Here is a 24,387-nt window from a genome sequence, read left to right on the forward strand (position 1 = left end):
AACTGGTCCAACCACTATGGAGAGCTGTGTGGAGATTTCTGGACCTACTAAACATAGAGCTTCCATATGATCCAGCAATTCCACTCCTAGGTATTTACCCAAAGGACACAGAAACATTAATTCCAAAGAGCACCTGCACCCCTATGTTTATAGCAGCACTATTTACAATAGCTAAGCTATAGAAACAACCAAATGCCCCAAATAGATGACTGGATCAAGAAGATGTGGTACATATACACAATGGACTATTACTCAGCATTCAAAAAAGATAAACACATGCAATTTGCAGCAACATGGATGGAGCTGTAAGGGATCATACCTAGCGACATAAGCCAGAAAGAAAAAGAAAAATACCGGATGGTCTCTCTCATAGCAGGAATTTAGAAAATATAAATAAGGGACCAGGAGAAAGACTAATTATAATAAAGTGAAAATCAAAATCAACAAGCAACTGTAAACAGGAGACACACTGGGGTGGGGGTAGGAAGAATTGTTCTACTTGTCAGATATATAATTTGAAATTGCTATAATAAAGAAAAGTGAAGAGCAGAGAGAAAACAAGAAAAGAGAATCAAAGATACAAAAGAAAAACCCGAAAAACAAAATGAATGTCCTGAGAAACTGTTTGATGCTATTTAAACTATACATATTTGACAATACATAGTAGAACCATCAAGATCTTTTATTTCTGAAAATGTGAGTGGAAATTGATAGAAAATAGCTGGACTTTTTAAGCTACATCTATTAGAAGGGTTATATGATTTCTACATTTTGTCTTTTAAGGTAGTAAATTTACCTTTGTTCACTAGGAAGTTGTCACCAAGGTCTCCAGGATCCCAAGACTTTGCACTACTTTGGCATAATGATGAATCTACAAGTTCTCTATGAAGCATCTATTTTGTGCTTGCTCAAAATTGATTAAGTAAATGTGAGTTCTTATTCCCTTGGAAAGTTAAAACTTCTTATGATTTCAGTCATTAATTTTTCACAAAAAAATTCTAAATTGTCATCACTAACTTCAATAGGGAAGGAAAAATAATTTTTCCTCTAGCTTCTTGGTGAAGACACACAGTATAATAATAAAAGACAGATTAACAAAAGGAAATTTCATTTATCTGAATTAAATTCTTGTAAGGACCCCAAAGATAAGTGGTGCAAAGAAATGACCAAAGCAGTGGTTTTATATATTTTGGACAAAGAAGCAATAAATTTGTGAACAATAACAAGAAAAAAAAATTTACTTGGAGCAGACTCCCTGATGGCACAGGGGTTAAAAACACAGTGTTGTCAAGCTATCACCAGCTACTGCAAACTGAGTTTGATCCCCCGACGGCCAGGGAGCTACCCACATGGTGCAACAGACCACTCCTGTCTCACCTGCTGCTCACCTCAGCAGCGTATTTCAATAGATCTGCCTGTTCTGCTCCCCACTCTGTCTCTGGTGAATCCTCTCACCCCCCACACCTCTAGCCTATACCCCAGCTCTTGTATGCATAAATAAATAAATCTTTTAAAAAATAAATAAATCATTCTAAAAAATTTACTTGGAGTAATAAACTAGTAAAGAAGTAGAAAGTTTTGTTTTTACAATCCTGTATTCTTTTTCTCTGATATAAGGCTGTTTGTCTACTTCCTGGTATAGGACAATAACTTTTATATAGAAGATTTATCTCCTGCTTGCAAAGACACAAAGGAGAGTCAGTGTTGTTCTTCATGCACTGGCTGTTTCTCAAGTAACTTTAATTCAAAATGATCAATATGCCAAAGTGGCATATTTCAGGGTGGCCTGCCCTGCATCCCATCCCATCACAGGAGAAAATACTGAGATCAATAAGTCATTCATTCTGCAAACATTTATTGAATGTCCTCAATGCACTCATTGTTCTCAGTTCAGGAGATACAGAAGTGAATATGACCAGTTTCCTGATGGAGTGAAATTCACAGCCATTCAAGAGAGAAAGGCATGGAAATTTAAAGATATTATGCAATGCAAATAAATTTTTAAAGGAGATATTGCTGACATTAGAGTCTACCGAATAACAAAAGAAGCAGCAAGAAAATCTGAGTGATTAGATTTCAAGAGATTAATTGATATAACCATTCCTAATTTCAGAGATCATCTTGAGATTTTTAAAGTTGTTAACTATGGGTAAATGTCCGAAGGTGGTGAATTACAATGGGAAAAATGAGTAACTATATATATATATATAATATATATATATATATATATCCACCATTTATAGTATTTAGTATGTTCTGGAAATCATACTAAGGAATATATACATAATTAAAAGTATACAAACAAAATTTCTTTGATTCAAAATATTGACATATAGATTTTAAAAATATATATGCCTAGAGATGATAATAGACTTTAAATCTGAAAACATTTTCGTACATGGTGACACAGCTAGTAAGTTATTGAGCCTCCAACAGAGTTCTTTGATTGTACCCCAAATATATATTCTCAAACTCTGAATGATATTGCATATAATAATTACTATATATTTCAAGATCTAATAAAATAATTATTTTTGCCTGTGCACTTTGCTTAACAGGTTCATAAGTGAAAACCTGTATTCACACAAAGAAGACATGATTCAGTTTTCTCAGACCCTACTCAAATTCACCTCACTTTTTCAAACAAAACAAGGAACCAGGTTGAATCTTTTTCACATAGAAACTTCTTATTCTATTAACTAACATAATTAACATATCATGAGAATTTCTTTGCTTCTCAAGTAAATATTCTGTTTTAGAGAATTTAGGTTACAATTTTTATAGATTAGCTTAATCTATTTGCATGGCAGAGTGCAGGACTTGCAGCCGTGGAGCACCATTAACACTCTTTTTTCATTGGACTGAATGATTTGGAGATGGAGAAAGAAGTGTGTATGTATATTCAAGTGATTATGCTAAGGAAAGTAATTTAGTGAAAGATGGTTACCAAAAGGTTGCATTAATTTGTGGAATATAAATAAACAAATAAAACAAACTGTGAAAGTACAGCAGAAATAATTCTTAGACTCTGTAAAATATGCTGGTTACCCACAGGAATAGGGGGTGAAGAAGGTAGGAATATAGGTATGAAGGGGACAGGACATAGGACATTGTTGCTGGAATTTGGTGGAGGATTGAAACAGGGTCCCTGCCACCTGAGTAGCCTGGCGTGGTGACTTTGATGCCTGAGGGCACTGCCTGTTGGCAGTCCCCAAGTTTCCCTCCCATCCCCCAACCTGGATGAGACAGCCCACCTGGGCTCTGGTAGAGAGGCTTGGCAGCTAGTCCCAGCACATGCAGTCTGCAGGCTAGCACCACACTCCAACAACAGTGTCGTGGGCTTGGTGGTTTCCTCCTCAGGCTGCTCCAGTGGTAGCAGTGGTGATTGCCCCACTGCAGAGCATGCCAGTGCCAGGCCTCCAGCAGTGGAGGCATCCCCTCACCCCTGTTCGGGGTCACTGAGAGGAGCATCGCGCCCCAGTGAGCCAGCTCTGGCCACGGTTCTCCTGAGTGCACTGCCAAGGAACCTGCCCTGACTATAGTGTGGGTCAGGTCTGAGCAGGCACCGGGGATTTCAAAAGTGCATTGTGACTAAAAATGGACCAGTCAGGTTAGAGCTCAATGGATCAATCAGGTTCAAGCTCTCCAGTTCATTCAAGGTTTCGAGTACATTGAAGAATTGAAAACGGAACAAGCTGGTTGGTGCTTAACTGGCACCAAATTGTTTGCATTGAAAGTGGTCCAATCAGGCTTGAAAGGCGGGGATCATGAAGAGAATATAAAGCAAGGCGGGAGCCAGCTTGTTTCATTCAGCAGATGGTTTCAGAAGAGAATTCATGAGACAGCTTCAGAAGAGAAGTTTTAAGCAGACAATCTTTGTGGACATCAAGACCTGGCAGGTATCGTAGATCTTTGCAGACCTCCACAGACCTCTGAGACCTCTGCAAACATCAAGGCCTACATAGACCTTCCCTCTGACCATGCTCTGACATTACCTGCAAAGAGCATTGTTGCTGGCCTGGGTCCTGTGTCTATGGAAGAGTTGTTTGCTTGTTGAAGAGGAGGAAATTTCCCCTTACTTCTCTTTTGTTGTTTTGGTTGTTCTTATAATCAAGTTTATACAAGACAAATTTATAGGAGGAAAAAAACAATTTAGTTTCATATGGCAGTTTCATGAATATAGGACTTGCAATATGAATCAGTCAATTCGTATATCTTTTAGGCAAAGAAACAATAGATTTGTGAAGAACTGACAAGAAAAATAAAACAATCTTTAGCTTTGAGTATTAATTAGCAAAGGTAAGACTTCGTATTTGGTGTACACGTATTTCTCTTTCCTGAATTCACTTTGTCTGGTAATAAGGATATCTTTCTACCTCCTAATGCATGGAAGGTACCTTTTACATGGGAAATTTACTCCGTGATTTCAAAATGGACAGAATATTCAGAATGGACAGAATAGACAGAGTATTATTTTTCCTGCACCAGCTGTTTCTCCAGCAACTTTTGTTCAAAATAATTAATATGCGGCCTCCCTGGTGGCACAGCAGGTTGAGCACCGCACTGTGAAGCTGTCTGCAGCCTCTGCAGCGCAGGTTTGATTCTCGGCCGACCAGGGAGAATCCCACATGGTGACGCATACCTCTTCTGCCTCGCCAGCTGCTTTCCTCAGCAATGTCTGCCTGCTTTCCTTAGCAGGTTTGTCTGCCTGTTCTGCTCCCCACTCTGTCTCTGGTGAATTCTCTCACCCTCCCGCGCCTCTGGCCTGTACCCCAGTTTTTGTATAAATAAATAAATCTTTAAAAAAATCAATATGCCACTTTGGCATTTGGGAGTTAGTCTGCACTAAGTCCTAAGAAGCACAAATAGCTATTTCATTTTAAATGTGTATTCAGACAAGGTCAATTTTCAAGATGGTCTTGCATCAAGTACGTTGAAAGACCAGATGTTAAGATTGAATTCATTATAGAAATTCAGTTTGTCTTGTTGTAATGAGAAACCATCTCACACCAGTGAGAATGGCCCATATTAAAAACAAACAACCAAAAAAAAAAAAAAAACAGAAACAATGTTGGCGAGGATGTGGAGGAAAAAGGAACCCAATGAAAATACTAGAATGGGATCTGTCTCGTTAACCAGCAATCCCACTCCTAGGAATCTACCCAAAGAACACAAACACACTAATTTGAAAGGAAATCTGCACCCCTATATTTATAGAAGCACAATTTACAATAGCGAAGATATGGAAACAACTTAAATGCCCCAAAAACAGGTGAATGGATCAAGAAGATGTGCTATAGATACACAATAGAATACTACTTAGCAACCAAAAAAGACAAACTGATGCCATTTCTGGCAACTTGGATGAAGCTGGGAGAGATTATGCTAAGCGAAATAAACTGGAAGTGAAAGATAAATACAAGGTGGTTTCACTTACATGTGGAATAGAGAGAAACCAAACAAAGGGTCAGAAAATGACAAACTTTAAGACCAATCCTTGAAAGCTGACCATAGAATGAGGCATTCAAGAGGACTGGATGAGGGCGATGAAGTAGGAGACAGTGGATAATGGAGGGGAGAAGCACAATGGATTTTGGTGAAGGACTATGATGGTGGGAGAACTACGCTGAACACACCTGAGGGGAGAAATCCTGTATTGTCAAAAAAATAACAAGGATGGGGCCTCCCTGTCGGCACAAGGGGTTAAGACGCAACCTATGAAGCTATCTGCAGCCACTGCAGCACAAGTTCGATCCCCGGCTGGGAAGGTACCCACATGGCGCAGCAGACATCTCCTAACTCACTGCTCCCCTGCAGTGTATTTCAGTCAGTCTGCCTGTTCTATTCCCCACTATGTCTCTGGTGAATCCTCTCACCCCCTGCACCTCTGGCCTATACCCCAGCTCTTGTATGCATAAATAAATAAATCTTTTATAAAAAAGTAACAAGTATGAAAAAAATAACATTTCATTAGATAAATAAATATTACAAGATAAAAAAAATTGGTAACTCTTCTATATACATTTTTATCTTGTTTTTTTTTTTTTTTTTTTTATTAGAGGCATGCTTTATTTATTTATTTGTTGTTTGTTTTGTTTTATACATGCACTGGGTACAGTCAGAAGCGCGGGAGGGTGAGAGAATTCACCAGAGCCAGAGCGGGAAGCAGAGCAGGCAGAAGGACCGAAGTACACTGCTGAGGGGAGCAGCGGGCGGCAGGAGAGGTCTGCGCACCATGTGGGACCCTCCTCCAGTGGCCGGGGAGCAGCCGGGGATCGAACCGGCGCTGCAGAGGCTGCGGGCAGCTTCGCAACCAGCGCTCAACCGCTGCGCCACCGGGGAGGCCCTATACATTTTTATCTTGAATGCTACTAATGTTATTTATAGTGTAATCAGGATTATATTACTTTCACATCTGGATAGATTATTCTGGGTTTAGGCTGAATTTCTGACAGTGATCAAACATGCATGTTCATTTACTGCCAGTGCCATGTGAAGCATGTGTTCATTAGGTGATAGGCATTTTTCCTTAATTGCTGCCATAATTCTCCACTGTGGTTTCTCCCTTGTTCAGGGTAAATTTCACTGAAGCATAGTTTCGAAGAGATTCAGGGTGAGATTCATTCACCATTTTATATATATATATATATATATATATATATATATAATGAGCACATAATTACTGACTTACTAAGTAGATGTTATGATTCCTTAACATCATCATTCCTCACCTAGATGTTGCCAGTATAGCAACTCATAGACTATGAAGAAGAGCTATGTAGTATTCATGTGGAAACATCTGTTATTTTCAAACAGTGGAAAATTAGAAAGTGTAACTCAATTTAAGTATATGATCACCCCATTAACTAAACAGTTATATTCAGTTACTACAACTGACGGAGTAATTTTTATTGTCATCACGATCTTCTATTTATACAGTAAAAATATTAATTTTAAGGTACATATTTCATCTGATTGTACATCTTAAATTAATTGGGGTTGTGTCTAGAGTTAACCTATTTCTATGAAAGCTATAGAATTTTAGATAGGGAAAGGATATTCAGAAGGGATCATAGGCCAAACCAACTGTGTCATTTGATAGATGAAAAAGGTGAAGTGAAGTGAGTCTTAATTACCTAGATTTATATGAACTAGAACTAGAGCTGGAATGTGGATCACTCAATTCACAGTCTGGGGCTCTTTCTACTCCATTAAACTCCCCTTATTATGAACTATATCTTGTAAATTTTGCTAAAAATAAAGGATCACGTTTGTAATCACTAAGAGAAATATTGGAGTGAGCATATATATTAAAGAGAAAATAAAATGTTTGAAATTAGCTATAGCTTTAATATAGTCATCAAGGAAAATCATCAAACATTTATAGGTACTCAGTGAAAAACAAGAATTTGGTAGAGTTTTAAAAACCTGATAAATGTGTGGTCAATCAATCAGTAAAATAATAACACTGGTCTTATAGATAGTTTACAAGCTAGGGCTAAAAATCAGTCTGAAAGAGAAACAGCAAGATGTTGTGAATAATAGCAGCATCACTGAAATAATAGTGCCTATTTATGCTAGCCCTGCAATTGGAGTTCTAATTAATTAGTAATTTTTATTGATTTTACCTTCTAAATGGAAATGTTATTCTTCTGATCTTATCTTCTTTGGCATCCAATAAAATCTAGGCTGATTACTTTTCCAAAATAAAGTTATTAGCTTAGCTATTGTAAATAATGCTGCTATAAACATAGGGGTGCAGGTGCCCTTTTGAATTGATGTTTCTGTGTCATTTGGTAAATACCTAGGAGTGGAATTGCTGGATCATATGGAATCTCTATCTTTAGTAGGTTGAGGAATCTCCAAACAGCTTTCCACAACCCAAATGCCCCAAAATAGATGACTGGATCAAGAAGATGTGGTATATATACACAATGGAATATTACTCAGCAATCAAAAAAGATAAACTCATGCAATTTGCAGCAACATGGATGGAGCTGTAAGGGATCATGCTCAGCAAAATAAGCCAGAAATAAAAAGAAAAATACTGGATGGTCTCACTCATAGCAGGAATCTAGAAAGCCTAAATAAGGGAACAGGAAAAAGAATAACTATAAAAAAAAGAAAAAAATCAAAATCAACAAGCAACTATAAATCTGAGACACACTATGGGGGGGCGGGGAGAGGAGGGATTGGGGTTAAAATAAGGGATGCAATTATATGGGGAATATAAAAACTAAATCTTAAAAAAGTTATTAAAGGGGAATATCCTCTATTAAAATACACAAAAGCAAAACATACAAACTAAAACCTCTTTATTATATCTGAAGTTTACACATAAAAAACACATTTACAAACTTCATGCAATAATATAGTAAAATACTACATTTCAAATGATTTCCTTGTTTTTTAACTGTAAACTGCTATTGTAAGTTCCTGGAAATCCTTGTGTTTTTTGTGAATGTCATATGATCTTTTATATATATAGTCTGTATTCTGTATCTGGCTCATAAATGTCTAGTTTGGTAACGTCCAAGCTTTAGCTGGCTAAAGATCCATTTTAAATGATAGCAGGAGACAGTATAGATTCATACTGCAAATTCTTTTTGAATATGTGTTACTTGTGTTATTGATCACTGCCATCAGAGACATGTGCTGCCTGATATTGAGGCTGAACAAATACACACTGTTTCACAATCTCCACATAATCATTGCGGGTTAAAAAAAAATAAAGGGAGGGCCTCCCTGGTGGCATAGCTGTCGAGTGCTGGGTTGTGAAGCTGCCCGCAGCCTCTGCAGCACTGGTTCGATCCCCAACCATCAGGTGAGGGTCCCACATGGCACACAACCTCTCCTGCCACCTGCCGCTCCCCTCAACAGTGTACTTCGTCAGTCTGCCTGCTCTGCTCTCTGCTCTGGCTCTGTTGAATTCTCTTGCCTTCCCGCGCTTCTGACTGTACCCAGTGCTTGTATAAAATAAATAAATAAATCTTTAAAAAAAAATTAAAGGAGAGGGAAAGATGACATCAGAGGAGATTCCCTGGTTTCTCTTGGAGGGTGATTTGAAGTAGGCCAGACAGACAATGGACTTAGAGGATCCAGTGACTTATGGTAAAACTACAGCATGTCCTCGATGTTGCAGACCAACACCAATCACATAGCAAAAGAGACACTGAAGAACTTTGCTATACAAAGACAAAGGTGAGTGGCATGGTGAGTCACCTGGAGAATGTAGTTAGGGAGGGGACTGTGTTTCAAACCCTAGCTCCTGCAATAGGGTGGTCTGGGGGAGGGCAGAGGTGCTTAGTGTGTACCTAATTCTGGGGAGATATATGTGAATGTGCTGGGGTAGGGAGGCCTCTAGTGAAGAAGACAAAACACAGAAAGGTACAACTCACTCCCCTATCTCCCTCTGGGCTCCTGCAGATTCAGTGAGACTGCTCTTTAAAGCACTGCTGAGAAGGTACATTGAAATCCCTGCCTGAAGACTGCAGTGACTTGGGTCTGAAAATCAGAGGAGCATTATGAGCGATATCATAGGCACCAACCCAACCCCACACATCGCACCTGTGGAATTCTCCCCGACCTAAGAAAAAGCAACTGCAGATTAGTTCACCATGTCATATAGCACCATCTACTGGAAATGTGGAAGCTATGCACCCTTCAGTCACAAGTGTTACCATAGTGCACCCACCACCAAAGTACCTGCAGTGCACCACATTAGAAATTTCTGCTGCCTCTCCAGTTTGTTCTCGTTCCTTCCTCTCCCCTTCCAGAGTTCTATACTCAGATTTCAAGGGTTGTTTTATTTTTCAGATTCCAGTGTAATAATTTGTTTTTTTAATTTTTTTTTTTTAGTTTTTTATGTTTATTTATTGTTTACAACATTGTTCATTTTTAAACAATATTTACTTCCCCCCCCCCTGAGGTGCAGTCCCCATAGAGTTTCCTTTACCAATGCACCCGTGCACCATCACCTCAGTCCCCTGTGCTCCTTCCTCCCTCCCTCCATCTGACCCCTCTCCCTCCTCCTCTGCAGTATGTCTCTGATTTATAATTGTCCGTTTTTGCTTTGTTGTGTTTTGTACTGCTATTTTATTTTTACACTGATGTCTTATTTGGTTCTCTATATTCCTGCTATAAGTGAAACCATCCGATAGTTTTCTTTGGCTTTTGAATTTCGCTTTGCCTGCTTGTTTAGTTTCTCTATATTTCACTTACAAGTGAAACCATCTTAGTTTGTCTTTCTCCTTCTGACTTATTTCACTTAGCATAACCATTTCCAGCTCCATCTGTGTTGCCAGAATGTTATAGGACAGCCCCGATATTGAACGGGTTGCCTGGTTGTGGGTCCTCACCTGCGCGCTTACAAGGGACTTATTAATACTCCACTAAAGGCATACACAAAAGGTTAATAAAAGGTTTATTTACAAGGGAAAAGGAAATAAAGAAAATGTACAACTCAGGGAGAAAATAGGGAAATAAAGTCTTTAATGCGTCCTACCCGATCCGCCGACCTGGAAACCCAAAAAGCACTCTCCGAGCTGGCCAGACGCTGAGAGCTGGTGGAGAGCCAAAATGGGGGCCCCCTCCAAAGTCCACGTGTCTGGCTTTATACCAATTTGGCTGCTTAACCCACCCTCAGGTCCCAGCCACCTTCCCTTTGGTGGTGATGGGATTTGGAGTTCCCAGTGTCTTTGGCTTTGGCCTGGGTGGGGGTGGAGTCCACAAAGCCTGTATGGAATTAGCTTTAGGACATCCTTTTCCCCCTAACAAGAATAGTATGCGTTTTTCCTTCTTAATTGCTGAAAAGTATTACATCGTGTGAAATATTTTTTTCAAATAAGTTGACCATTATGTCACAAAAAGTGAAGCATGACTTTTTGACATATACGAAAGAAATAATAGATATTTTTAAACAATGTTTAAATTTAAACATCTAAACAAAAATTGTTAATTTGGCCATATGCTTTGTCTAAGGATTAATATATTAGCACATAATGTTTTTAATCATTTAATATATACTCTTGTATATTTTAGAAAGGTGTAGGCAAAAAGTTACCATGTCTAAGATCTTATTATTTCTATAAGCTATAGTCATCTGGTCCTTTCCTTTTTCCTTCTGACTTATTTTGCTCATCATAACTTACCCTTCCAGCACCATATTGCCGCATAAAGCATGAGTTTGACTTTTTTGATCACTGAAAAGTATTCCATGATCATATATACACAGAGAGAGACACACATAAACACACATATGATATCTTCTTGACCTACTCATATATTTTTGGTCATTTAAGTTGATCAATATATTGTCTATGACAAACAGTGCTGCTGTGAACATGGGAGTGAAAGTTTCCTTTCAAATTAGTGTTTAGTTTAGGTGTCTTTTGGATTGATATCTAGGATATCTATGTGCTGGTTCACATGGGAGATCCATTTTTAGTCTTTTGAGGAATTTGCATAATTTTCCCATAAGGGATGAACCAGTCTACATTCCCACCAACAGCATAAGAGAGTTCCTTTATCTCCACATCCTCACTAGCACTTATTGTTTCTGACCTTTTTGATATGGCCCATTCTCACAGGAGTGAGGGTATATCTCATTGTGGTATTGATTTGCATTTCCCCACTGATAATTAATGATGGATTTTTTTTTCATATGCCTGTTGGCCATTTACATGTCTTCCTTGGAAAACTACTTAGCTCTTCTGCCCATTTTTTGATTAGGTTGTTTGTTTTCATTTTGTTGAGTTGTTTGTGTTCTTTGTAGATATTGAGTATCAGGCATTTGTCAGACGTATGGTGCGCAAATATTTTCTGCCATTCAGTAATGCATCTCTTTGTTTAAATTATACTTTCTTTTGCTATGTAGAAGCATTTCAGTTTGATGTAGTCCCAAATGTTTACATTCTCTTTTGCTTCCTTTGCCATTGGGGACAAATTTGCAAAAGACATAACTGAAGCTTATGCCATGAAACCGTTTGCCTATTCTATGTATTTTAGGATTTCAGGTCTTCCAATTCTTTCATCCATTTTGAGTTGACTTTTGTGTGTGGTGTGAAATAGTGGTCTAGGATTATCTTTTGCATGTTGCTGTCCAGTTTTCCCAGCACCATTTCTTGCTCTACTATATACTCTTTGCTCCCTTTTCAAAGATTAACTCTCTATATAGATGTGGGTTTATTTCAGGAGTCACAGTTCTGTTGCATTGGTCTGTGTGTTTGTTTTTCTTGCTGTACCATGCTGTTTTAATTATTATGGCTGCATATTGTATTTTGAAATCTGGAAGTGTGATGCTCCCTCTTTTTTTGTTTGGAATGCTTTGGCAATTCATGGTCTTTTTTGGTTCATTATGAATTTCAATAATGTTTATTCCGTTTCTTTGAAGAATGCTATTTAATTTTCTTATTTATTTATTTATCTATTTTTTTATTTAAATTTTCATGGAGATTGCATTGAATTCTATTGCTTTGGGTAGGATGGCCTCTTTTAGTGTTGTTGATCTTCCAATTTTTTTTATGTGGTCTTCCATTTATTTTAACAGTCTTATAGTTTTCTTTATATAGGTCCTTCATTTCCTTAGTTAAAGTTTATTCCTAGGTGTTAATTTCTTTCTCTTCTAGCTCATTGTTTACATTAAGAAGGCAACTGCATTTTCTGAATTGATTTTATAACCTCCTACTTTGCTGAACTGATTTATTGTTTCAATTAGATTTTCAGTGGAGTCATTAGGGTTCTCTATGTGTATTATCATGTCATCTACAAATAATGATAGCTTTACTTATTTCTCAATGTGGATTTGTTTTAAATATGTATATCATTCTTTTGCCAAATTGCTCCAATTAGAAATTCCAATACCATATTCAGCAGTGATGGTGATAGTGAACATCTATGTATTATACCAGATCTTAGTGAAAGGTTTTCAGTTTTTCAACATTGAGAATGTTATCAGCTGTGGGTTTTTCATATGTGGCTTCCATTATGTTAAGATATATTCAGTTTATTCAAAGTTTTTCAAGGGTTTTCATCATGAATTTATGTTTAATCTTATCAAATGTTTTCTTGGCATCTACTGATAGAATCATGTGGTTTTTATCTTTTTTTTTGATGTGATGAATTACATTTATTGATTTTCAGATGTCAAACCACATCTGAGTACCTGTTATAAATTCCACTTGATCAAGGTGTGTAATCTTTTTAATGCATCGTTGAATTCATTTTCCTGAAACTTAAATGACTGTTTTTGCCTCTGTGTTCATTAAGGAAGTGGATTTGTAGTTTTATTTATGTTTTATGTTGTCTTGGTTTCATTTTGGTATTAACATAATGTTGGCTTCAGAAAATATATTTTTTGGAACAGTTTGAGCAGGATGAGTATTAGTCCATCCTTGACGGTTTGATAGAACTCATTTGTGAACCTTTCTGGTCTTGGATTTCAGTTTTTTTTGGGGGGGATAGTTTGTTTACTTTTCAATTTTCTTGCTTGTAATTATTCTGTTTAGGATTTCTATTTATTACATATTGAGTCCTGGGTGATTATATGATTCTAGGAATTTGTCCGTCTCTTCTAGGTTATGGAACATGCAGGATGTAAAATAGACCAATATCAGGGATTAAAAAAATTCTGGAGAGAACTAAGCAAGTAGAATAGACCAAATGGAAGAACAATCTGTGCCCTCAAAGATGATAATGCACAAAAATTCCAGGTGGAAAAAGAAAGAGAAATAGAAAGAAGATAATGAGGAATTGCTTTGAGAATTATCTGATTCTATGAGGAAAGGCAATATAAAAATAATGTGTATCCCATAAGGAAAGAGAAAGAGAAAGAAACAGAGAAAGTATTTAAAGACATAGTAGAACAAAACTTACAAGTCCTGTAAAGGAAGTAAACATGCAAATCCATGAAGTTAAAAGAACATCTAGTTATCTATATAAAATGAGACTTAAAACAGGACATCAAAAGTTCAGGACAAAGGATATCAAGAGTTAAGGACAAAGACATAATAATGAAGTTATAAAGGAACCCCTGGCAGGATTACATCTGACTTTTCTGATGAATCACTATTGGCAAGGAGAGAATGGTATCCTAAGAGCAAAATGTCTAAAGATGAAAACTAAAAATTATTATTTTTTTTTAAATGGGATGATTCTTTTTTTTTTTTTTAATTAACAATTTTTTAAGAGGAAATTCTTTTTTTTTTAAGATTTATTTATTTATACAAGCACTGGGTACAGTCAGAAGCACGGGAGGGTGAGAGAACTCACCAGAGCCAGAGCGGGGAGCAGAACAGGCAGACCGACGAAACACACTGCCGAGGGAGCAGAGGGCGGCAGGAGAGGCCTGTCACGCCATGTGGGACCCTCGCCTGTGGCTGGGGATCGAACCAGCTCTGCAGAGGCTGCAGGCAGCTTTGCAGCCCAGCGTTCAACCGCTGCGCCACCAGGGAGGCCCTGAAAACTAAAAATTAAATGGAACAATAAATCAGTAAAATGGCAGGTTATAAAATCAATGCACAGATGTCAATTGCCTTCCTTTACACAAACAATGAGATGGAAGAGGAAGAAATTTTAAAAATTTTAAGAGACAATGGAATGGAAAATATCCCCTGCTCATGGACTGAAAAATCAATATTGTCAAAATGGCCATTCTACCCAAAGCATTATATAAATTCAACAAAATCCCTAACAAAATTCAACTGCTTTCTTCAAAGACATGGAACAAACGTCACTGAATTTCACATGGAACCACAAAAGACCCCCAAAAGCCAATATTGTTTAAAAATGAACAATGATGTAAAAAATAAAAAAATAAAATAAAAATGGGAAGAATGGTTGTATTATACTTCTAGACTTCAAACTATAATTCAAAGTGATAATAAATAAAACAGAATGGCACTGGAACAAAAACAGACACACAGAACAATGGAATAGAATAGAGCACCCAAGGATAAACCACACCTATTTGGACAGTTGATCTATGTCAAAAGAGCCAAAACTATACACTGGAACAAAGAAAGCCTCTTCAATAAGTGGTGTTTAAAAAACTGGAAAGTAATATACAAAAGAATGAAAGTAGATTGCTATTTCATACTATACACAAAAATCATTATAAAATGGATAAAGATTTGGACATAAGATCTGAAATCAAAAAATATATAGAATAAAACACAAGCAAAACACTTCATAATGTATGCTTCAGGGACATCTTTATGGATTCATATCCAACAGCAAAGAAAACAAAGAACATAAACAAATGGGACTAATTTCAACTAAAAGCTTCTGCACAGTGAAAGAAACTACATACACCTAACAATGGGCTGATATCAAAGATTTACAAGAACTCATACACCTCTACAAAAAGAGAAAAGTTTTGTAATGATACTATTTCATTTGCAAAGTTCATACAAAACTCTGGCACTTGCCAATTTAACCATTCACAATCAGTAATATCCTAGAAAATCTACAAATAGATTATCTCTATTTTTATTGAGCAGAAATGAATCATGACTCAATGAAAGAGGTCCTCTTATAATGCTATCTAGTCTAACCACCAAAATAATATATTTAACTTGAAAAAAAATTTAAATAAAATAAATTTGGAAAAATACCCAGTAACTTAAAGAAATGTAATGCAAAATGTAGTAAAGAGAAGATGTAAATATGGGATAGTTGAGCATCATAAAGAACTTACTGTACAAGCTAATAATGAATAAAATAATGGCCTTTTAAGTTAAAATTTTCAGGAACAAAATGTAAAATCAAAGACCATTCAAATTTTATTCAATAAAATAGCCCAAAAAATTTAGGTGAACCAGTGTATCTTGCCATTGAATTGAGCTTGAAATGGAAATTTATGAGATTTTATAGCAACAACTTACAAGGTCAAACAGTAAAAGACTAGAATATATTACATTGATTTTTTTTTATACTAGAAATTATGAGTTACAAGTGGATATGTTTGCTGGTCAAATAAAGATGTGAAAATATCAAATTGACTTAAAACTAAGTTATTTTCACATTTTATGTCATAATATATTCATTGATTATATATACTTTCTCTAAGAACAGTACTCATGAAAAATGCAGACAGCCTCTGACATCCAGAATTAAGTTATTTTTATAGAATATGATAATTCAGAAACTTAATAGTTTAATATCCAGAATGTTTGATATATAAATGTAAAATAATAAATAATCCTTCATATAATAATTTCAAAATATAACTAAACCTATGACTACCCTTTGTAATCAGTTACTGGTGATGAATCTAACGTTGATTACATTAGGGTGTACTAGAATCAGAGTCAGGGATAGTACAAGATTCTCTAATTAGTTTGGAAACCTTGACACTATGAGTCCTCTATAACATGATAGTCAAACTTATTCCATAATGATATTCACAGGCTGTCTGATGCCAGATTTATATTTCTAAATGACATGTCATTTTATGGAAATATGATGATATTCACCTGATCTAGAGTATAAAATTATGCCTTCATGGAATATAGTGAACACAAGACTTTTGGGATTTTGATAAATTGTCTGTAAATGATTTATCTAAGCGACAGCAGTATTATTTGAGTACTCATATGTTCTAGCATTTTGATTGATTTCTGCTAAAAACAAGGTATGTAGATTATAGGAATAGATACTCTGTGGACTTCACTTTTACTGGAAGAAAGATAGCTAACCATTCAGTACAGATATTTATTCATGAATAAGCCAAGATTTATTTTTCATCCCATAAAGTCACCATTATAGTCAATAGATTTATTTTAATTTGAATGCCACAGCTTCATTGAAGGGCTGCAAACAACAAATTATGACATGGTCATTAATGTAATAGCTCTTTTATATTTCACACTAATCATCATCAACACTTTTGAAAAGGAAGTTATTCTTTTCTTTGAGGGACTTAACGAATGATCTTCATGAAAAGCTATTATTTCTAAATGTATCGTTAAATGTATCGGATAAGGAAAATTCCTATATTTTAATACCTCTATATTATGAATTTGAGAATTAAACAAAAATTAAGAGATTAAGGATTAATTCATTAAAAAGTTAAGGGCAAATGAGTTAAAGTCCATTTCCAAATTTACTAAAAGGATTCATATATTTTTAAGTTCACATAATTATTTTATATTCAGTTCTATCCAGAAATGTTAGAAATTGAAAAATATAAGTTGAAGTAGAAATAATTAAAATAATACTAAGAAAAAAATTTAATGCTCTTTTCCATTAAAGGTTAAATTTTCAGAGACCTTTTAAATAATTCTTTAAAAATTTAATTCTAATAATTTCACTTAAGGAAATATTTTATGGAGATTTTATAACATGATAGACAATAATAAGGCATGTGCTAATGTCGAAATTCTTGTGAATTCACTAAATTAAAAAGGCACAGTATATTTAATTGATGATATTTGATTGCCTGGTATGAACTACAGAGATGTAAAAACTGTTTTATAATCTAAACTTTGAAACTGTGAATTGAGAAAAAATTCAAAACCCAAATTGTAGTTCAACTTTAAACTTTTTTATCATAATACAGAATCACTAATGACCAAAAACAAACCTTAATCTCCTTTTGAGGCATTCTGATGTCTTAGAACTAATCTAAACAATAGAGCTTATTATTATTATTATTATTATTACATGATTATATAACTGTTATTAATATAACTGTTCTACTTATAAAACCTCAAGATGTGTGTGTGATAATATCAAATATTTGATCAGGATTTCAGTAATGGGGTGGTGGTGCTGGTGGTATTTTTATGAGCATTCAGAAAGGGACAAAAAGCAATGATATGTGTTCACTAAAGGAATGCTTACAAATCCATCCATTCCCCTTTATTTACCCCTATGAGGGTTCAATTTATTAGTGTCTAGAGGATTGGTGGTGAGAACATGGCGAGACTAATTACAGGTTTATTTTAGGGGATGTCTTTTAAGTACTTTTAATTAACTTACTAGTATAGGTGTCCTAAATGGGATTACATATATATATATAATTTAATACATTTCATTATTTTTGCATACATAAGCAAGTGAACAGAAAACTCCATACACATATATACACATATGCATACATACGCATATAGGTATGTGTGTGCATGTGTGTGTGTTCTATAGATAGGAGTATATGTATCTATGCTATAGTTGTATATATAACATATATGTATATATTTTTATATAGCTCCTATTTCTAACATTTGATACAACCTTCTATTCACTGAAAATTCAATTCTATTAGCATTTTTGATTCCATGATTAATGAGCACATGTTAATGCAAGATCAATTCACTTTTTGTCAAAAATAATTGTTATTTTTTATTTATAGATTCTATTATCTAGGTCTGATACTTTAAAAAATGTAATATACACACAGTAGACACATACTATACATATCACAAACACATTATATATATATATGGAAAGAGGGGTGGGGGAGGGCTCAAATGTCAGGAGCTGCCTAGGGTAAGGCCACTAGTTGTAATGTCCAGAATGGATTCTTCACATACACATATGACAACTGAACTGAAGTGGCTGAAACAGTAGACTCTTTGGTATTGCACTTTCCTTCTGTGCATCCCTTTCACATGGATAGCTTGAACTTCCTAAAAGTATGGCAGTCTCCCAGTAATCAAACTTGCTTCAAGGCAATTAAGTTTCCACAGAGTGAGTATTCCAAAGAGCAAGTCAGACGCTATAAGATTTGGTTATGCAAGATCTATGATACAAGATCTATGATATTCAAGATCTGTGTAGAGTACTACATAAGGGCCCGAATATCAGAAATTGAGGTCCATTGGGGAGGCTCTCCTAGCACGTTTGCTAAACATAGCAAACAAAATATAACTGCAGACAACAATGTTGCTACATCTGATGGTGTTATCATCATTAATGTATGTTATTTTTATATGTGCATACTTTGACATGTATATATTTTCTATATTATGCTCTAACATTTATGATAAGTATAGTTTATTTTTTACAAATTACCATTGTTGCTCATATTATATAACTTTTTATTTTTTGCAGTGTAGTGTAGATCTTAATAAATTCCAATTAAAAATATGCCCTCAGGATTTTCTAAAAGTGACTTGTATTTTCAATTTTCTAAGTCTATATTATTGAATAAATGTATGCTATCATTCACTGTTTCTGTCCACCAGAAACTTATATAAGTATACAATGTTATTATATTTATTCATGTTTGTTATTCAAAAATGAATCATTGTCAAATAATGGTTAAATAAATCCATGTTCAAATTATGATGACAATTTCCAATGTGCTCAAATGTATATGAAGGCTGACAGCATCCTGCTTTAGAACAGGTTAACTTTCGTTCTGAATGTGTCCTTTTAAAAAATATAATAGAAGCAAGTGCACTGCCTAGTAAGGAGGTTTATGCACATAACTGACTGTTCATGAAAGCCTGAAATTGTTCACAACTCAAGATCATGATAATGTGACTTCAGTAGATAGCTGAAATAATACATTTCCTAAATTGGATGCATTAAGCATTTATACAGATGACAGATGAAACCCTGTAATTTCCTTTCTTTTAGTCTCAGCGGCGTGTCACATTTCACTTGCCTGAAGGCTCTCAGAGAGCAGCAGTGATGGTGGACTTGGAGACCATGATACAGGCAGTCTTCCCAGCACATTTCATGCCTTACCACTTGGTTATCTTCAGGAAGAGTACTTTGATCATGCTGTACCCAACACCGCACTGAAGGGGATGGAAACTCTGATCCTGAATCTAGTAAGTGATACCTACCTATAATTCGGACTCACTGTGTTTTCAAGTGAAACTACTGTAATAATAATAATAGCATTTAATTATCCTATTATAGGCACTAGCTTATTTTTAATGGCAAATACATAGAATTCGATGAGTGGTATATGTGCAGTAGTTTATAATATTTGAAATATGTGGTCATAGCTACTCGAATAAAGTTTATTACAGTTATTTTTTAGGCATAGGTATATTTTCATATATGTGTATATATATATGCGTTTATGTATATATGTGTGTATGTGGGGGCCTCCCTGGTGGCACAGGAGTTAAAGTCTCAGAGCTGTCATGCTATCACCAGCCACTGTGGCTCGATTTCAATCCTGGCCAAGGAGCTAACCCACATGGTGCAACAGACCTTTCCTGTCTCTCCAGCTGCTCCCCTCAGCAGTGTATTTCAGTAGATCTGCCTGTTCTGCTCCCCACTCTGTTTCTGTTTATGGTGAATCCTCTCACCCTCCCCCTGACACCTCTGGCCTACACTCCGGTTCTTGTATGCATAAATAAACAAAAATAAACTATTAAAAATGTGTGCATGAATATACACATGTATGTGTGCATATACATGTATACACATGTTTGTATTATATGGTTATGTGTATATATATAAATATATAGTAAACCAACCACTTTATTTGATCATCTAATTCATTTTTGTAGTTATAAATTGTTTTCATAAGTTCATATGAATTATTTTAATAATTCATATAAATTATTTTCCAGATTTTATTTGTAATGCTTTTTAAGACACATTTATTCAGCATGATGATCAGACTAGTACATTCATCAATTAATAGCATGAATACAGAAATTTTTAAACTTGCATTAAAATGCTTTGTTGTAATGCTTTCCAAAGCACAGAAACTGAAATAACCTGTTAAACAATTAGTTATAAATACAGTCCTAGAGTTTCTTGCCCATACACACGAATATTGTTTAAAAAATATCTTCTTTATGGCAGCTAGTCCCTGCCACCATAATGTTTGACTGCTTTCACAAATCTGTTGTAAACTGTAGCTTCCTTGTAACTTCTCTGGCTCTGCTCTCCTGCCAAGCTCTGTTTCCTGGCAGTTTATTATAATCTTCTGCCATAACTGCTCCTGGGGAAACCACCATAGCCACTTTGATTTCGTAGTTTGGCAAAGTACTGGCCTACACAACCATAGGGACCAACCTTCTGTCTCCTAAGTTTCCTGCTTTCATGAATCCAAAATCTGAAGATTGATTGTTGTAATTGCCAAAATAATTATAGTTTCCACCTCCTCCAAAATTGCTCCCATCATTACCAAATCCATTATATCATCCCCACCACCACTATGGCTGCCACCAAAGCCACCTGGACCATTGAAGCTTCCCCCATGACCAAAGTTGTCATTCCCACCAAAACCACCTCCACAACTACCCCAAAAGTTTCCAGAACCACCCCTACCTCTTTGATGGGATGACACACTGGCTATCTCTTGCTTAAATAGGACTTTCCTTACTTCAGTGTTGAGACCATTCACTCCATGGTATTTCTGAATGACAGTTTTGTCTAAAGAATCATGGTTATCAAAGGTTGCAAAAGCAGAGCCTCTCTTCTTGCCACTGACTCAATCAGCTATGATTTCAATCACTCCAGTTTTCCCATACTGCTCAAAATAATCTCTTAGGTGATGTTTTTCAGTGTCTTCTTTAATGCCACCAACAAAAATCTTTTTCACAGTTAAGTGGGCACCATATCTTTGAGAATTGTCTCTTGACAAAGAGCTTTTTGGTTCTACAACTTTTTTCTTTATATTCAAAAGGATAGGTTCATTATATTGAAAAAGAAAGAAAAGGATGCTTGCACAGTCACAAGTGGACAGAAAGAGCTACAAAGGGGAAAGATTTGTGAAAAGAAACACCTGCATAGTACAGGTGGGCAGAGAGCTGCATTTTTGAAAGGGATAGTAACAAATAGGCACCCGCATACACACAGGCAAGCAATCTGGGGGAAGAGCTACCTGGTTCCACAACTCTTTCATCAATCTTGTGTGACCTTGCATTCATGGCTGCACCCACCTCTTGCACTGTGACATAATTGACCTGGTTCCACAACTCTTCCATCAATCTTGTATGACCTTGCATTCATGGCTGTACCCACCTCTTCCACTGTGACATAAGTGACAAATCCAAAGCTTCTGGATTGCTTGGTGTTTGGATCTATCATTATCACACAGTCTGTGAGCAGTCCTTATTGCTCAGAATGGCTTCTCATACTGTCACAGTTTTTTTTTTTACAAAGCTTAAACCTCTAATAAAGTTTTTCTGTAGCTGTTCTGGCTACTTGGGAGTTTTCTAAGTTAGACATAATGGCAGTGGAAGGAGAAACTTTTACAGTACTTATACAGTATATTCCATGGGCATCATACTATTTTTAATATTTAATAAAGATAGGGTTTATACTAAGTGAAGTAAACCAAAAGGATAAAGATAAATACTGGGTAGTTGCACTTAAATGTAGACTACAGAGACCCAAACAAAGGGTCTGACAAAGACAAACTTTAAAACCAACTCTTGATAGTGGTGTGTTGAAGTCTCCTACTACATATGTGTTTTCTCTGATGTCTGTTTTCAGAGATGAAAATAGTTGTCTGATATATTTTGGTGCTCCTTCATTGGTGAGTATATGTTAATGAGTGTTATTTCTTCTTGAAGTATTGTCTCCTTGCTCATAATGTAGTGACCATCTAGGTCTCTTTTTACCTTTTTGAGTTTGAAATCTGTTTTATCTGATATAAGTATAGCTGTTCCTGCCTTCATTTTTGGCCCATTTGCTTGTAGGATTGGTTTCCATCCTTTTACATTCATCTATTTTTATCTTTTGTAGTTAAATGTGTTACTTGGAGACAACAAAAGCTTGGGTTTTGTTTCTTAATCCAGCCTGCAACTCTGTGTCTTTTTATTGAAGAGTTTAGTCCGTTTACATTTAGAGTTAATATTGATATTAGTGTTAATAAATATGATATTAGTTATTATGTTAGTGTCTGTATTTGCCATTTTGTTTGTCTTTTCTCTGCTTTTATTTATTTATTTTTTAAATAATTTTTGTTAGTCTTGTTTCCTTCTTAGTCATCCCTCTGTTGGTTCTGGCTTTAGGACTTCTTGTAGTATTTTTTGGAGTGGGGGTTTAGTTGTAATGAAATTCTGGAGTTTCTGTTTGTCTGGGAAGATCCTTATTATTTCTTCATAGAGGAAGGGACACTTTGCAGTGTAGAGTATTCTTGGCTGGCATTGTCTTGGAATTTGTTGATTATGTCCCTCCACTCTCTCCTTGCCCATAGTGTTTCTTCGGAGAAGTCTGATGTCAGCCTGATGGTTTTCCTTTGTATGTTATCTGTTTCTTCCCTCTTGTCAGCTTCATTACTTTTTCCTTGTCTTGGATTCTTGGGAGCTTTACTATTATGTGTCTTGCTGTGTTTTTCCTTTCATCATAGAAGTTTGTTGTTCTTGCTTCTTGTATGTCTATTTTCAGCTCCTTCTTCATGTTTGGGAAGTTCTTTTTAATTATTTCCTTGAATATTTCTCTGTTCCTATGTCTCCTCTCCTTCTGGGATTCTCATAACTCTTATATTTCCTTTCTTCATGGAGTCAGTTAGTTCCCGAAGTCTTTCTTAATTCTTTTTCCTTCGTACTTCTCTTTCCTTTTCTGTTTTGCTTCTTTTTATTTGTGTGTCTTTGAGAGTTTCGTTCTTCTGTTTCATCTATTCTCCTTTCATTACTTTTCCCAGAGTTCTTCAGCTCCTCCATTATCCTTTGATCTCCTGCATTTCTTTCACATCCCTCTTTAGGCACTCAATTTCATTATTCTGGTTGTTGATATTTTTCCCACATCTTTGATTATTTTTCCCATATCATTTTTGACTTCTTTCAGTTTTTAATCATGGTGACTGTAAATTCTATATCGGGAAGACTCATAAGTTCCTCTAAGTCACTGTTGTTGAAGTCTGGTATTTGATTGTCTTTTTGTGGTGTGTCTTTTCCTGGGGACATGCTTGGTTGCTTGTAGTTTTTCTTCTCCCTGCTGCTTGTTTTCTAATTTGGCCTATGCATTGGGACACTGTGTCACTGGTACTGGCCAGCATCTCTTTGGTGTGCTTTTATCTGGGATGTCAGAAACTGATAGTCCAATTGAGTCCAATGCTGTTATGCCAGAAGTCCCATAGGTCAGTGGTATTATGGATATGTTTAGTGGTCGCTGTCCCAGAAAATCTCCTCATTCTGTATTTGCTTAATTCCAGAGGTATGTCTTGAGGTCCCACAGACTGCCCTGGAGGTGACTGGATCACCTGCTGGGCTCCAACTCTCTGCTAGGCAGGGCCTGCCTTGCCGGAGGCTTTTTCAGCTCACCTCTGGCTGTGGGTTCAGCCCTTTCCAGCTCCACAAAGTCTAGGTGGGTTCCGGATGCAGAGATCCTATTCTGAAATGGTGAGTCAGGAGGACACTTCCTTAATGTTCTTTTTTAATTAGACAATATTTTAAAGTTTAGAAGACTATAGAAAATAGCAATGATACATGTAATACTTTTGCTACTTGTTATTGTAATAGACTTATA

At 35.9% G+C, this 24,387-nt stretch overlaps 1 protein-coding gene and 1 pseudogene across 2 annotated transcripts in view; both read right to left on the reverse strand.

The window, feature by feature from the left end:
- Positions 1-24,387, reverse strand: part of PCDH11X (protocadherin 11 X-linked) — a 248,463-nt gene that overhangs the window by 91,664 nt on the left and 132,412 nt on the right. The window lies entirely within an intron of this gene.
- Positions 20,887-22,017, reverse strand: LOC119246380 (heterogeneous nuclear ribonucleoprotein A1-like; annotated as a pseudogene).

Source organism: Talpa occidentalis, unplaced genomic scaffold (assembly GCF_014898055.3).
Source record: "Talpa occidentalis isolate TD23 unplaced genomic scaffold, MPIMG_talOcc4v2.1 talOcc4.15, whole genome shotgun sequence".
In the NCBI taxonomy this organism is placed as follows: Eukaryota; Metazoa; Chordata; class Mammalia; order Eulipotyphla; family Talpidae; genus Talpa; species Talpa occidentalis.